General features: G+C 37.7%; 1 protein-coding gene across 1 annotated transcript in view; it reads right to left on the reverse strand.

Moving 5' to 3' along the window:
- Window positions 1-15736, reverse strand: part of LOC122792899 (immunoglobulin superfamily member 21-like) — a 3072813-nt gene that overhangs the window by 1909427 nt on the left and 1147650 nt on the right. The gene's annotated exons all lie outside the window — the stretch shown is intronic.

The raw sequence follows: 15736 nt of genomic DNA on the forward strand, positions 1-15736 counted from the left end.
TCCCTTACAGGACCTACTATTGTCATAGCTTAAAGTAGTTAAGCTGGCTAGAATTGCACAAACCGTTAAATGGCAAAAGCCTACTCATCCTTTCAACCAATTACTACAGGTGTCCCTCAGGGCTCTATCCTGGGTCTTCTCCTATTTAATATATCTGTTAATAACCTCCACACCTCCACTCACCATGCTAGTTTAGTTCAGCATACAGATGACTCAACATTAATATGCGCGGCCACAACGATAAATAAGCTCCAAGACATTACCCAAAAATCTTTCTCTTCTGTAGAAATCTGGGTCAGAGAATGAAACCTCTTACTCAACTTCAAGAAAACAAAGTTAATGCTTTTTACTTCAAAAAGTTGCAAAAATCAAAAGCAATCTTTTACCATAAAGTTAGCAAATACTGTCATTGAAACTGCAACTCGCAGTAAACTTCTAGGCGTTATAATAGATGACAGAGTCTCAGATATGATCAGCATATACTGCTCCTCTCCTTTTCAATTTCTCAAAGTCTTTTGGGTTTCTAATACCATGACTGGATTGGACCCCATTTATAAGTCAAAGTATGATTAAAATTCATGAAATTAGTATTGTTTCAGTCTTTGATGTTAGCCAGAAGTGCTCTTCCAGCACCCGCAATGTGCCCAGTAATGGCTTATTCTGCAAATCATATAGAATCACATGAATGTGTAACATATCTAATCAATGCATTCCTTAATGATACTAGAAGAAAAATCCTAGCCACCACCTTCTTATTGCCAACTCTCTTATATGCTGCTCCTGCCCTAACAAACTTAAACTATACTTAAAGAAAGAAACTTACTTACTACAATAAAATAGGAAAATTTACCACTGATATCCCTCATAGAACCCACCATTGCCATAGCTTAAAGCAATTAAACTGGCTTGAACTACACAACTGCCTAACATATTCACAACTAACTACAACACAAAAACTCATTCATCATCCTGGAAAATGCCTGCAAAACAAAACTTATTGCTGACCTACTGTCCAGCAAGGGACCTCTGCTCTAGTAACAAATTCTTATTACTTACAAATAAGTCAACTAATGTTACAGGAGACTCGCTGCACTCCCGATATGTTGCTAAACTGTGGAATAATATCCCCACACAAATAAAACTCTCCGATAAACTCATTACTTTTAAGGAACTGCTTAAATACATCTTAACCATTCCTAGTCCTGCACATGATTATCACAAGGTTAAGACGTTGTGTTCACCTTACGATACTCTCCAAATACTCTGCTTAAACAGAATACTCTCAAGCTCTCATTGACAAACCAACTTTTACACATAACTGCTGCCTGTACAATCCACTAAGTCACACTTGGGTTTCTCTTTAGTAACTTCCACCTCTATAAAATCTTAGAATGTATAAATATAACTACTCTTTGTGTATAAATGTAAACAGAAATGTAACTACTCTGTGTTTAACTGAACTTAGGGTAATGCAACTTAAGCAAATGGAGCTTTTCTTCCCGGACCGCCGATGAAAATGGGCATTATCCAGTTGGTCTTACCTGGTAAACAAAGACAAATAAATAAATAAATAGACAGACAGAAAGACAGATATTTCTGGTTTTCTTGATTGTGCACATTCAATTATTTTTGTTCAGCTTTACAACTTTACTTGAACCTTTTCTCCTTGAGCCTGCAAATGAACTGAACAATCTGGTCATCAAAATATAAATAAATGCAAATGGAAGCACAACAGAAAATAGAGCTCTAGGGATCAAGCTGTGTAACATAGGTTTAGGATATCAACAGAATGGTATGCATTTGTGAACAGCACCGTTCATAAAAAGTGTGAATGACTGACGTCAGTACCCATTCCCATTACTGGTCTCATTTATGGCTTTTGAACTTGGTGGCAAATTCATTTGCCCTCATATATTATTTAGACCTGTTTTGTTATATAGTAGGAAACATAGCTTTTAACCTCTAAAATCAGGAACAAAGAGTGAAACATAATGGGAGCACAAAGATCCAAAAGTGAATTCACTATTTTATTAATTGTGCCAAAGATTGGTTGTAGACTTGATATTCTTCAGAAGTAACAGCAACTGGTTACAAGTGGGCAGCTTACTTTTATGTTCTGTACTTAGTGGGTGACATTGTGTATATGTGTATAAATATATATATATATATATATATATATATATGTGTGTGTGTGTGTGTGTGTGTGTGTGTGTGTGTCCATAGATAAAGATTCTCTCTCACACACACACACACACACACACACACACACACACACACACACACACACACACACGCACACACACACACATACACATGCACACACACACATACACTTCTGTAGCTATATATATATGCACACACCCATATCTATATCTATCTATCTATGATAGGAGATTATGCCAAGGGGGCCTTTTTTAAAGACCAACTGTGTTTCCTAAGGTAACAATAAATCTCTGTATCTTGTGCCTGTGAGGTAAACAGCTTAACCATCAAATACAAAATGAACAACATACTTTTGTCTCTCCAATGCATCATCTACACAAGTGTCTAAATATACATACTTCTTGAATTGATCAGAAATCAAACTCAAATCAGCTGCATGGAAAGCAGCTATGCTCACCAGTACAGCATCTGTGCTTCTACCTGTCTATCTATTTGTGTATCTACCTGTCTATCTAGCCATCTATCTAGTCTTTATCTGTATATATGGTAGCAGTTATTTTGACTGAATTTAACTGAACACAACTGATTTGACCAAAATCATAACTGCCTGAATCATGATTCACTGAAAATTGTAAAGTGTACAGAGAATCACTGTTGGTGTGTTTTATGTTAGTAAGGAAACAATGATTCACTTTGTGTCTGCTTTCTCTTTTCACCACTGCTGTGTGTCTTTGGAGTTAGAATATTTATAAACGAGTGATATGGGGTGCAAAACCTCCAACATGGTGGGACTTGCCCCTTACAAAAAAAAAAAAATGAAGGTATGACTACACTAATGAAGTTTTGTATGAAATGTGTTTGTGCGACAGTAGAGATTCACTACACATGCTTTTCACCTTTCTTCACTGTTTTTTTGGCCTTAAATTTACTATATTTAAGTAAAGGAGCATGGAAGGTGCTGAGTTGCCCAGTCCTTGACAAAAATATGTCTTTAAGGTGTTTTTGTGATAAGAAATTTTTTAGTCAAATGGGATTGCTCAAAATGTGTTTTCAGTCATTTGTGATTTAGTGAGGTTAACTTCAGTCAGAAGGAAATGTGTATATATAAATGCACACACACACACACACACACACACACACACACACACACACACACACACACACACACACACACACACACACACACACACACACACACGCACAGACACACACACAGACACACACACACACACACACACACACACACACACACACACACACACACACACACACACACACACACACACACACACACACACACACACTGAATAGATGAAATAAACAGATTTACATACATTAAATCTGAGATGGCTATTTCAGGGAATATTCCCTTTTCTCTGAGGTATAGAGATCTTGTGGTTGGTATATATAAGTCCATGGTGTGTAGGGGCAGGGAGGCTCGCTCCCTGCAGAAAAGAAGTTTAAATGAGAAGAGCAATTTTCAAAATTCGCTCTTCTCCTGTGGACCCCACTTGTCCATTATCTGTCTCTGTTGACTATGGAGATCTGTGTTATAACAATACAGCATTATTAGCCAATCCAGTAGGTCCGACCTGTTCTGAGGGATATCACACGGGATAGCTATTCTTGATTAATGAGAAAACATAAGGAGGTCAAAAATGAGGTGTAGGTGCCCTGCAAGTATTTAAGCCCTCACAAAAAATAATATGTTGTATGCAGTAATATTTCTGATTTTTGTACAAATTGTGGGCTGTTAAACAAAAGCTGGTATAGTATTTGCTCTGACTTTTATTGTTTTGCTTTATTCTTTGCATTAAAGTATGAATTCATTCATTAAAATGCCTTGATTTTGTAATACAGTTTAAATATTACATTTAGAAATATTTTTTGCGGTACCCTCTTTAAAGCTTTCAACAACTGCAAAGGTGTTGAGATTTGTCTGGTCATATAGTCTGCATTATTTGAAGTGATGATCCGGACTATCTGTTCTTCAGTATACATTATGTAGTCACTGTTGCATATTACAGTGATACTGTCTGGTGGATAAGATTGAATTGCAAAGGATTTCAGCATATAATTAAATGCTGTTACTCTAGCCATTAGTGCAGAAGACTAAAGCTCCTGCTTGTTAAGCAGCTGCTTCCTGTGGCAAGTATATATGGTTTGAATCTTTCAACCTTCATTTACCTACTAAGTCATTTAACCAGACCATGCTTTGAAACAATTGAAGATTTGGACTAGGCTCTAAACGGTCTTTGTGACTACATGCCTGATAACTATGAATCTGTTGTTGTTTGCCAGCCTTTTACTATTGCGCAGCTGATCTGTGTCAGGAAATATCATGGCAATATCAACCAGCAACCATTTTTTTTATGTAGCGTAGGGCATTTATTCTTCAAGGACAGCAGGCACTGCATTTACAATGAACCATTGTCATGCATGGTTGTTTGCTAGCAATAACCTCATGTACTCATAAACTCTACTATTCATGGCTGGATCGCATGGTCTTACGCTAGTAATTTTTATGCATATTCATGTACTTTATTCAAACCTTCTGTGGATAAAAAATATTGATTCTGCAGATATGATAATATTAAAAATCCATTAGTCTGTCTTTATAGCACTAGTGTGCACTTCTGTAAAGCAAACCGGAATCCTTTACTGTGGCCATTTTTATCACAATCAGACGTGATTTATACATAGTCAATAAAGTGGTAAAAATTGTTCAGTATGGATACTGATGCACTTTAATGACAGTGGTTTGATGACCTATGATTAAAATTTTGTGAAATGGCTGCCTTGTTTCATTATTGGTTCATGCATTTTGTTTCACTGCTTCTGAAAAAGATGTTCAACACTACATATTTAAAACATGTTCTAACAAATGTTGCTGTATTAAACAAGAAACTTAATTAAAAAAATAAGGAAGGTAAATCAAAGAACACATGTATCTATGCACAGTCCTAAAATATATACTGGAGACCCATGGTTTGAAAACAGCCAAAGGCCTAAGGAACACAATGCATTTTCAATGAATGTCAGTTTCAGTGTATTTTTAATGTTTGTGAGTTACATAGGAAGAGAAGTTTACTCTTGCTCATGCTAAGTCTGTTTTTAATACATGACTGTTTGTTTAGCAAATGACCATCAGGGTTTGTGCTATTAAATCCAAATGTGTGCAATCATTGTTAAAAAAAGAAGAAAACTGTATGCAAACTGACAAGTTTGAACAGTGTTTATGGTAACTGGGGAAAGAGCCAAATAATGAGATAATGGATTGATTGCGGGGGTGGTGTCTGTTCCATTATCCTGCTTAGCGTACTCACTTGATCATGATTCAGCCCTGCTGACACTTACTGTAAGTTGGGAGCTGTTGTATTGTAGCACAGTGTCATGTAACAGAGATAGTATTCATTAAACCCGCTGGTGATGTACATTAGCTTTGTTTTGAAGCATTGCATACTTTCATATCTGTTGAATACCACCAACATGGTTGGTACACATGTACTTATCTGTTAAGCAGGTCAGCTTCCCAGTTATAAATAATAATCATGCGGGCTTCTTTTAGCATTTTTTTCTTTCACTAGTCGTACAATCAGTATATCATATCAAGCAACCTTGTCCTGTCATGGAAAAGTTTGCTGCAGGAAATATTTTTTTTTTAATTCTTGGCTTATAATTTATGGTCACGTTTCTCATATCATTACACAGCTTCTGTTTATAGATATGTGTCCTTATTTATTTATTTATTTCCAGTTTGATAACCGGGGAGGTCCACTGGGCCAAGAGGGCCTGTTTTCAGTGGAGGCCCGGGGAGAAAAGCTCCGTATTACATACAATTAAAACAAGCATAGAGTTTTACATTTAGGTCTGGAGAGAAAAGCTCCTTATTACATACAATTAAAACAAACATACATTTATGCAATTTTACATACAGTTATAAAATGTTTTAGAAAACAAATGTAAAATGATATATGGAGTTGTATCAAATTGAAAAGGTGCACAAAGAAAGGAAGAAAAAGGAGGGACAAGAGTAACAGAGAGAAGGGAGAGAGAGCTATGTACAATATTTACATCTGACCATTCTTTAGATTTCAGAGCAAGGTAGTTGTAGGGAAAGAAAACAAATAGCATGTGCATGAGAGAGTATATGTATAAGTGATATTAGGAGGAGTTAGGTAGGAAGGATGCAATTACATTTCCAGTTTTGGGAAAGGTGGGAGTGGAGGTGGGATTCGAAGAGTTCGAAGCTTGTAGTGATTCTCAGCAGGGGTGGGAGGGACACTGACACTGACAGCAACATTTAATATAGAAAAGAAGTAAGTATTAATACCAAAATCTGCACGGTTGTGTCATGTTTAAAAAATACATTAATCAACAAAAGACTGTACCGTGTTGTAAACCAGCCTGCACTACTTTACTTTTTTTTTTCATTTCTGCTGGGGTCAAGCCTACAAGGCCCCATCAGATATCATTACAATGGATGTATTTTTTTACTGGTGGATTAACACATGTAACATCTTGTAGGAAATTAATTTAGCAATTTTCTATGAAATGTGATAGTCACCATTGAACTAATGTAATTTATTTATTTATTTATTTTATGTTTGTTTACCAGGATAGTCTGACTGGGTGGGTAGCCCATTTTCAATGGAGGCCCAGGGTGTGGGACCCCACAAGTGACAGAAAATACAATATAAGAAATACAAACATATGTTAAGACAAATATCCTTAGCTATTATAGTTAATAACTGCAGTTGTGATAAAAAATTATAATATTAGAAAAACATCACCAAACTTGTGAAAAAAAACATTGTAATATTTAGATAAAAATAGTGAGGTGAATATAGGATATGGGTAGGAGTATGTAGGAGTAAGAAATATAAGGTTAACATAGTCAGCCTATATATGTTGTAGGGGTGCAACTAGGAAGTATTGAGCAGAGACGGTGGTTAGCCAGGATTTAGACAAGAGCAGGGCCAGGACTTAACTAGGTGGGACTTGAGCAGAGTTTTAAGTTGTTGGGGGTTAGCAGCAGTTAGTATAGGTTGGGGGGCAGATTCCACGTCCCAAAGTAATTAACACTTATCCAACAGGCCTATTTTCAGGCTCAGTCACAGAAAATTTAACAAAACTGTCAGCTTGAAATGGATGCGTGCAAAGTGAAGAAAGTTATGCAAGTGGCTATGAGCACTATAAAAGAACAGCTATACCTAAAAATACAATTATCTGCACTTAAACTCTATGACAAATTACATAACCTACTCAAAATATGCACAAAGTAAATATTCATTGTATTTGTATATACAATTAGGTATACAGTAGTAATTGAAGATATAATGAAGGAAAATGTAAGGCAGAAATATAGGAGTGTGATGAGAATCAAACAAGTCACAACAGTTACCGTCCCATAGACAGAAATTCATAACGGTGTTGGCTTATTTTTACTCTTGTAGATAAACAGGAAGGAATGAAGATAAAATAAAACATTTTATCTGTTGTCTTCAATGCTTATTGATAGTGTTGCTACATACTTTAAAAAAAAAATATTCACTTGTCCCGCTGCTACGGTTGTACATAATTACTCACTTTTGCTGTTTGTTTATATTCAGAGACAGGGTGCTGTTTTCACCCTAATGGAATGAGAATGGATTATTGATTCTCAGTGAAGCAACAGGCAGCTAAGCATACAGAAGTGCTTGAAATAGCTACAGAAAAATGGTGACTACTAAAAACTATTTCCCTTTATTTTTGTTGGTAAATAAAATGCAAAAGCATAGCTTACATTATAAGCTTCCATCCCTCAATTTAAAATGCTCATCATTCTAGCCATGTTGACTTTTCACAACTGAAATAAACACTACAAAACTGTCCTCTAGTCTCAGTAGAGGACTCATGCTCTTCATTGTGGATGACAGTTTTGAAGTGTCATGCTGCTTGTCTGTATTAACATGTTACATACATGAAGCAGTAGCAAGAAATCATGCACTTTGGGTGAAGGAGATGCATATGGAGATCCAGCTGTGTAGCACAATACCAGGCTTCTTATTTCTTACACATTGTCATGTGATGCTATGAATTATTTGACTTACACTATATATTTAGTTTGTTTTTAAATATTTGTGTAATAATCATTCACAATGGTGAATAAAGATATACTGGTATTAACTTAACTATGTAGAATATACAGACTAGTAGAGTTTTTATGGCACTGATTGCTGCACTAATTACATATGTGAATTAATAGATGTTCCATCCTTACAAATTTGTGTATCAAGTGTCAAAACAAGAATAATCAAAAAGAAATATTAGTAAGGGAACCTGTGGTCGTATAATTTTATGTTGTTCCCTTAAGTGTGTAGCAGAGAGCTAAGACATTTGTCTCCAGCATCAGCAGCCCTGCTTCTCCAATAACCCCAGACTATCAGAAGGACTTTCAAGTATGAAATAAGATGAAGCAATCAGCTATTGACGGGAAGAGTTTAGTCGCATACAGCTCAAATGCCAACAAACGAATACACACACACACACAAACACACACACACGCACACACACACACACACACACACACACACACACACGCACACACGCACATGCGCACACATGCACACACACACACACATGTACTGGATGGTGAAGCAATGATCCTTAATCTGTTCACTGGAATGGAAGGGTGCCCATATCAGTGTGGTGTCACTGAATGAGTCTAAGTTTGCACAGCCACGGAATTTTGTGGGATCATGGTATTACAGTGACTATGGTTTCTGCCTCACAGCTATAAGGTCTGGGGTATAGTCCTCATCTCTAGTTATTACTGGTGCAGAAAAAACGTCTCCATGGCTTTTCTGCATGCATTCTTATTGCTTCTTTCATTACAATAATGTGCAGAAGGATAAGGTTATCTAAGCGCATGTATATGTTGCATTTTAATAACTTCCTTTTCCCCGTATCATAGCTGAAATGTGTTTACAAATGATTATTTCCCTTAACTTGGTAAGAGATACATAACTAAGATAGATGCTGCCAGTCATGTTGGAATAAGTAAAATGAACATTTGGACTGGCCACTGTTATATGAAGCACCACTGATCTCAAACCTTCACTTACCAGAACTACAAGAAGAAGAAAACACTAAAATATTATATAGTGGAGGAATCCACAGTATGAGCAGATGTACTGGCTAAGCCAATTTACAGCAGTGGCAAACAGTCCTACTGATACGTTGACAGTTTAGTAATATGCCTTAAATACTTTGAAAGGAGGCAGCATGCATTACATTGGAATGTATAATGATACACTATTATAGTCTAAAATATAAATTATAGGTACTAGAAAGTATAGTATATTACATGTGTAAAAGATACTTAAAAGAATGTAGAACAGATCAATGCTTCTTTTGAGTTACTTTTATTTGTGAAATAGGATTCAAATCATTAATTTTTATAGTCACCAGTGGTGAACTTATTGAGAGGTGTTAGCCAAAAGTAAAACACTGATAGTATGACATCCATGCTTCCACTGGAAGTGATTCCTTTTCTGTGGTTTTCTATTTTTTCTGCAGTTGTGTGACCTCGGAATAAGTGTAGTTACATAAAGTGGATTGGGGTATACGGGGCTTGTCTCTCTGTCAAAACACTTTTAGTAATATTTTATCAAGTTAAAATGTTAAAACCACTCCTTTAATCTGTCCCTGTTTTTAAGGATGCATTAACTTTGCTCTCAGAATTTTGATCCATCCCTAAACCAGTTGGAAGCATTTTGAGATGATCTAAGTTAACAATACAAATATATGAGTGTCAAAGATTTGGGAGGATTTCCTTGAGTATTTTGTTTATCTTTCTTTCTAATTTTATAGGAAAAGGCGAGACCTTTGATTAGCAGGTTTGTTTCAATCATTTGAGCCTTCATGGAGTTATACCTCCTTGATGTTGTGACTTCATGATACAATGCAGAAAACCTTTGATTTCTCCAGAAGGACAGCAGTGCCTATTTATTTACTTCATGAGGACAAATAATGGCAATAAGCCAAGACTTCAATTCTTGATAACTCTGAAAATAATATGCAGCATTCTATCAGTGAAGCTTCAGTGCTGACTCTCCATACAGGCAAAATAAGCAGTTTAAGATAATAACACACACAAACAAAATACGCTCGGATGTCAGGAAGAGAAGTAAAGAGAAGGCAGCATGCATATCATCCACAGTGGGTATGTGGAACAGTGAATATTAGAAACTTAAAACAGATTATGGATCTCACAAATTTAGTAAACTACAATTTACTGAATAATAAACTTGTCTTGTCATAAAGGCTAGCTTTTTGCAATAGAACCACAAGAAAATCAAAATTTTCTGATGTTAAGGTAAAAGCAGATACATTTTAAGTAATTTAAATCAACAGTTGAGCTCGATAGTTGGTGCAGTGTGCATTGCATTACAAAACTAGCATACAAAGCATCACAGCAACAACAACAATTCAAAATGTCAATGATGGTGCTGGCATGTACTAACTTCATGTGTTATATGAATAAGGCCACAGACCAATTTACTTCTATTGAAACCAGAACTGCAATTAGAAATGCACTTTCTAGTTTTACAATGCAGTTGTTGTTCACGTCCATCCTCTTCCAATACATGAGTATTGTTTTTAAATTCAAAAGAGTACTTTTAAGAAAATATGAAGCACTTTTTAACAGGCTGAACAATTTCTACCATAAATGCTTTGAAAGTACACCTACAGCTTTTGCTTTCTGTTCGCCAAAAACGTCTCTTTGCCTTGTTGTTTTAATTTTGCTAGAAGCTGAAGTGAATAATCAGTTGATACTGCTCTAACAAAACTGTGAAAACCACAGGCTTTCAGTGCATTTCACCAAAATTCTTAATACAAAACTTGCATGGCAAACATTTTGTCCCAGTCCACTTCAAAATGCATGCCACACCAAATGACATTTGATGACCTTAATTAAGCTTCCATAAACATTTATTGAACAATATTCTAATTTATTTATCATGGCATGAACATCCATATAACCATTTACTAAGGCACAGTAACCCCACTTACTCTACCTAAGTAAGCAGTGTCTTTACCTCCTCTCGTTTACTTTTAGTTAGCAAGCATTGTCCCATCACTCACTTTCATTCCCCACCAAACTGAATTAATCATCCAACACCAGAGGGGGAACAGAAGAGGAACAAATGTGTCCCTCTTCTCTGCCAACCAGCCTGACACAGACTGTTCCCCCTCATTCACTCCAAAACCTTCAGCAAACCATGCAAAACAAACCTAAGCATACATTAAAGAGGTCCAAACTGAAATCATTCAGGTGTACCCCATCCTTTCTAAACCAAACTCTATCCCTGTTATCAGCATCCCCGTGCCCTATAATATAAATGCCCAAAGCAACCAGTTTCCTAACTAGCCTAAAATTAACAAACCAATGAGCTCTTTCCAAAGCCAAAATAACCGTGGTACTATCTCCGACCACACAATCCACATACCTGTGTATAACCTCTTTAAAATAAACAAATCCTCACTTATCCTAACTACCAACTTTAGCTTTGGAATTATTGCCAAATCGTTACCTGCCAAATGTACCATCAGGACTCATAGGATCCCAATGCTACCCGAAACAATACAAGACCAACTGTGTACCATCCAGACTAACTGCAGCCCTCTTTTGCCACCCAAGGGATATGAAAATGACCAAAATGAGATTTCCTTTCTAGAAAATGAATTTAATATTAATCCAGTCACCATACCCGATTATCTGATATCAATATTCATGATCTGTCAATTATCACACTATCAGCCTTACCCCAACCGTTTAACATATGAACCACAGTCCAGCATTTAGTCATGTAACCCTACCACTCATGCATCTGTGCTAATCACAACTAAGTCCACCTTGACCAACTAAACTGCCTTACCTTCTTCCCAAGCCTGAAGCAAATATCTCAGCAATATCCCTTCCCACCAAACTCCTTCCTTCTCAGGCAGCTACAACACAAATTTAACAAACCCCTCCAATGCTGTACTATATGCTTTCCTTTTAAAAGCTGCCCAGGACTCCTGTACCAAGCATCTAATCATTCCAAACCAACCTGACAACCTCATCTGGCAACACCAGTGGCACATACCACTGCAATACGGTCCAAATGAAAATTAACTATTTTCCCCTGCAACTTCTGCTGTTAAACCTTCAAAGCCAGACAAATTGGAACTAACTCCAAACACTCAGCATCCCACTTCTAATCATCCTTCCATCCTGCCAGCCAGTGATCAAACCATATCCCCCCAAAATATGCCCCCACCCCAATACTTCCTGCCACATCTGTAACAATAGTAAATCCCCTTGAACAACCCAATCCACCTGCCAAAACGCCATAATGTTAAACTTCTCCACAAGAGAACCACAATGCTAAATCAGCATGCACCAACTTATTAACCCTCACCCAATGATATTTGCTTTCCCCCTGTAAAACAAAAAGGTCAGAAACCCACAAAAGAAATAAGCCAGGTTAACTGATAAACATGCAAACTTCAGGAACCCGAAGAGCTCCATGATATCCCTAGATCCGCACCGTGTCCTTGGATATCACCACCAAATCTTTTTTTTTTCCAAATGTGTTACTTCCACATTTGCTCAACAAAACAAACCATGGCCTGCATCCACTAGAAATCAAAGAAGACAATGCAGTACTTGAGCCTTCTAACTTCTGCCTAGCCAAGGGAACACCCAGTTCCTCACACATCTCCAAAAACACCCATATACCTTCCAATACTCAGTCAAACCCTTCATGTGTTCTCAGTCAAACCCTTCATCTGTTCTTAAGAAGTCATGCAAAAAATGTACAGCCTTCTGGCAGCCCAGCCGCTGCTTCCAAATCCAAAAGAGAGCAGAGATAAATATCTCAAAGTAGTACAGGCTACTGAACCTGCCATTGGTATAGCCTTGTCAAAGTACCCTGCCCAACAACAGCCACTCTTCATCTCAAACGGGTAATAAATGAAAAAGGAGGTCAATATCCAGCTTCACCAACCATGAGTCCATAAACTCCTGAATGAACTGCGCATGAGTAGCTGACACAATACCCATACGTTAATGGGAAAATGCATCCCACATTCTTCCCCTTGACCCACAAAAGGACTCCCCCTTCCCTGCCCACAAAAGTTCCTCCTGCCCAACTACCCTGAAATACAAGAATCCATTAACTAACATGCCTTTCCATCTGCCACCTGCACAGCTGAATGCATACCCACACACTTCGAACAGGTGTGCAAAACATACACGCCACCCACGAGCAACACACCTTGCATTTAATGAAAAGCATACACCCTGCCCAACCCCCATTAAATTTACCCTTATGCTAATGGCCCCAAAGCTATCTACCATAGTGGTTAACCCAATATCAGGATGTCTCACATTCCAAAGCAGCATCTGATCCACCTTCCACTTCCAAAACGTCTGATCATACCACTACCAAGCATTCCCCACCCACAAACTCTGTGCCTCACAGATCATGAAAAAATATACCAAAAAAGGTGAGGCCAAAGGCAGTATCCTTCTCCAACTGATCAACCATGTTATAAATGAAGCCTAACACCCAGCTGTCCTATGTCCTAGGCCAAAGTCTACCTATCCTCCTCTGCCCCACGGCAGCTAAAACTGCCAAAATCTTTAGTGTTTCTAGTTTCTGATTTCATCAGACATTGAATCCATCAACATCAATTAATTCAAAATATCAAGGTCCTTGTTACTTGCTGTCTCAACTTTCAAAAAGGGCTGCACCTCTTCTGCATAAACTGATTCGACAATATCAGTATATTCCCCTTAACAGATGTCGTAATATGTGGTATCAAAAGGAAACCTCCTTCTGCTTTAATGAATGCTTGAGTAGTTAGGCAGTCCTCTGGATGTATCCCAAAGTCAGAACTCACCTCGTGTTGTGACTGCCTTATCTACACTTGATGCCAAACTGTCCAACAATATCCCCATGCAAGCATCCCTGCCTACCACTCCCTAGACCTGACCCATCCCTCCAAGAAGCCGTGGCTCCCCCACTGTATCTTTAACCTCCTTCTGGTACTGACTTGACTTCCTTTCTTCACCTTCTGACATACTACTGTCACCCCTCAAAAATTCAGACATACCCTGTAAAGTATCATTACCTGCATATTGTCCTGTCCTCTTTCTCCAGATGCAGTCTCCATCATAGCTGTGTCTGCCAACTTCTAAGGTCACTTTGCCTGTGTCAAACTGCCACTCACTGCTTTGTTCCTCAGTGGCTGACTTCCCTTTCCAGCCCGGAATGCCCTGGGTTCTACAAATGTGTGACCCAGCCCCCCCCCCCCAAAAAAAAAAACACAAATTGTCATGCCACTATAATTCTGTAGCTCCAAACACACCACTGACTAGCTCAGTCTTTAACTCAATGAATCCATGGTGACTATCCTCCCCTTCCTTTTTTTTCATATAGAGTCAAATACCTGCCTTCATACCTCTCAACCTGTTAGTGAAATAAATCTGGATAAAACCTAACAAAAACAGGAGGAACAATTGTCCAAAATAGTGACATATTTTAAACATTGGTCTTAGTAACAGGGTTTGAATATTGTACATAACAACAGACTGTATGGTAACATACATTTTGTGAAGGATTTAATGTCTGACACTCAATATTTATGTCATTATTTAGTAACTTCAATCCTCAGATCATCCAAGTGATGTGCGAGAAAGCCACAACTCCCATGAGGGACAGACCAAAACATGAAGCAAAAATCTGGACAGCCGAGATGTACGTCTAAGTTGCCTCTGCAAGTTAACATCACAACCATTATCCCAACCTCCACCACATGCCAGCAGAGAGTCTGCATGATGAGACCACACCTCCTCAATTCTTAGATCAAGAAAATGAATGAAACCTGACAACACAGGAACAAAAGTAAACTTGATTTATTGTTCATTCACTTACAGACTTGAATTCTCCAACTCAATGCCTGCCCTCATTTGTGTACTCCTGGTTCCTTAACTGCAATCCAATGATTATCCCAGTGATTCACCAGAAACCAAAACTTTTTTTTTTTTTCTTTAGAACCGGAGCATGATATGGGACCAAACTTCTCAACCTCTTTGTGCAAAAAAATCTAGCAAAGCCTAATATAATGGGGGACAAAAGCCTAAAAACATGGGCAGATTTTAAATATTGCTTTCTTTAACTTAGAAAGTGGCTAGATTAACAGAACTTGTGTTAGCTGCATTTCCTGAAAGATATTAACTCTCAAACTCAAATGTATGTCATTATTTAGTGGCTTCAATCCACAGTGAATTACCAGCAAACCACAAATTTTATGATGAACAGACGAAAATATGAGGCTGCTGTTAAGAGGAACTAGTTGCCCCAGACCAATAATTGCCCTACGTGTAAGCAACATTAACAGCCATTACAAAGTGGCTATGCTTTTACCTGTGAACACACTCCTGCATCCGGAAGCCCATTCAAAAGGAGATCACCAGCAATCACTACCCAAACCCCTTCCCACCATGCATTTATTAAAACAATAAGTGAAAAGGTCACTG

Source organism: Protopterus annectens, chromosome 2.part0, assembly GCF_019279795.1.
Source record: "Protopterus annectens isolate FY-2018-M chromosome 2.part0, PAN1.0, whole genome shotgun sequence".
Classification (NCBI taxonomy): domain Eukaryota; kingdom Metazoa; phylum Chordata; order Ceratodontiformes; family Protopteridae; genus Protopterus; species Protopterus annectens.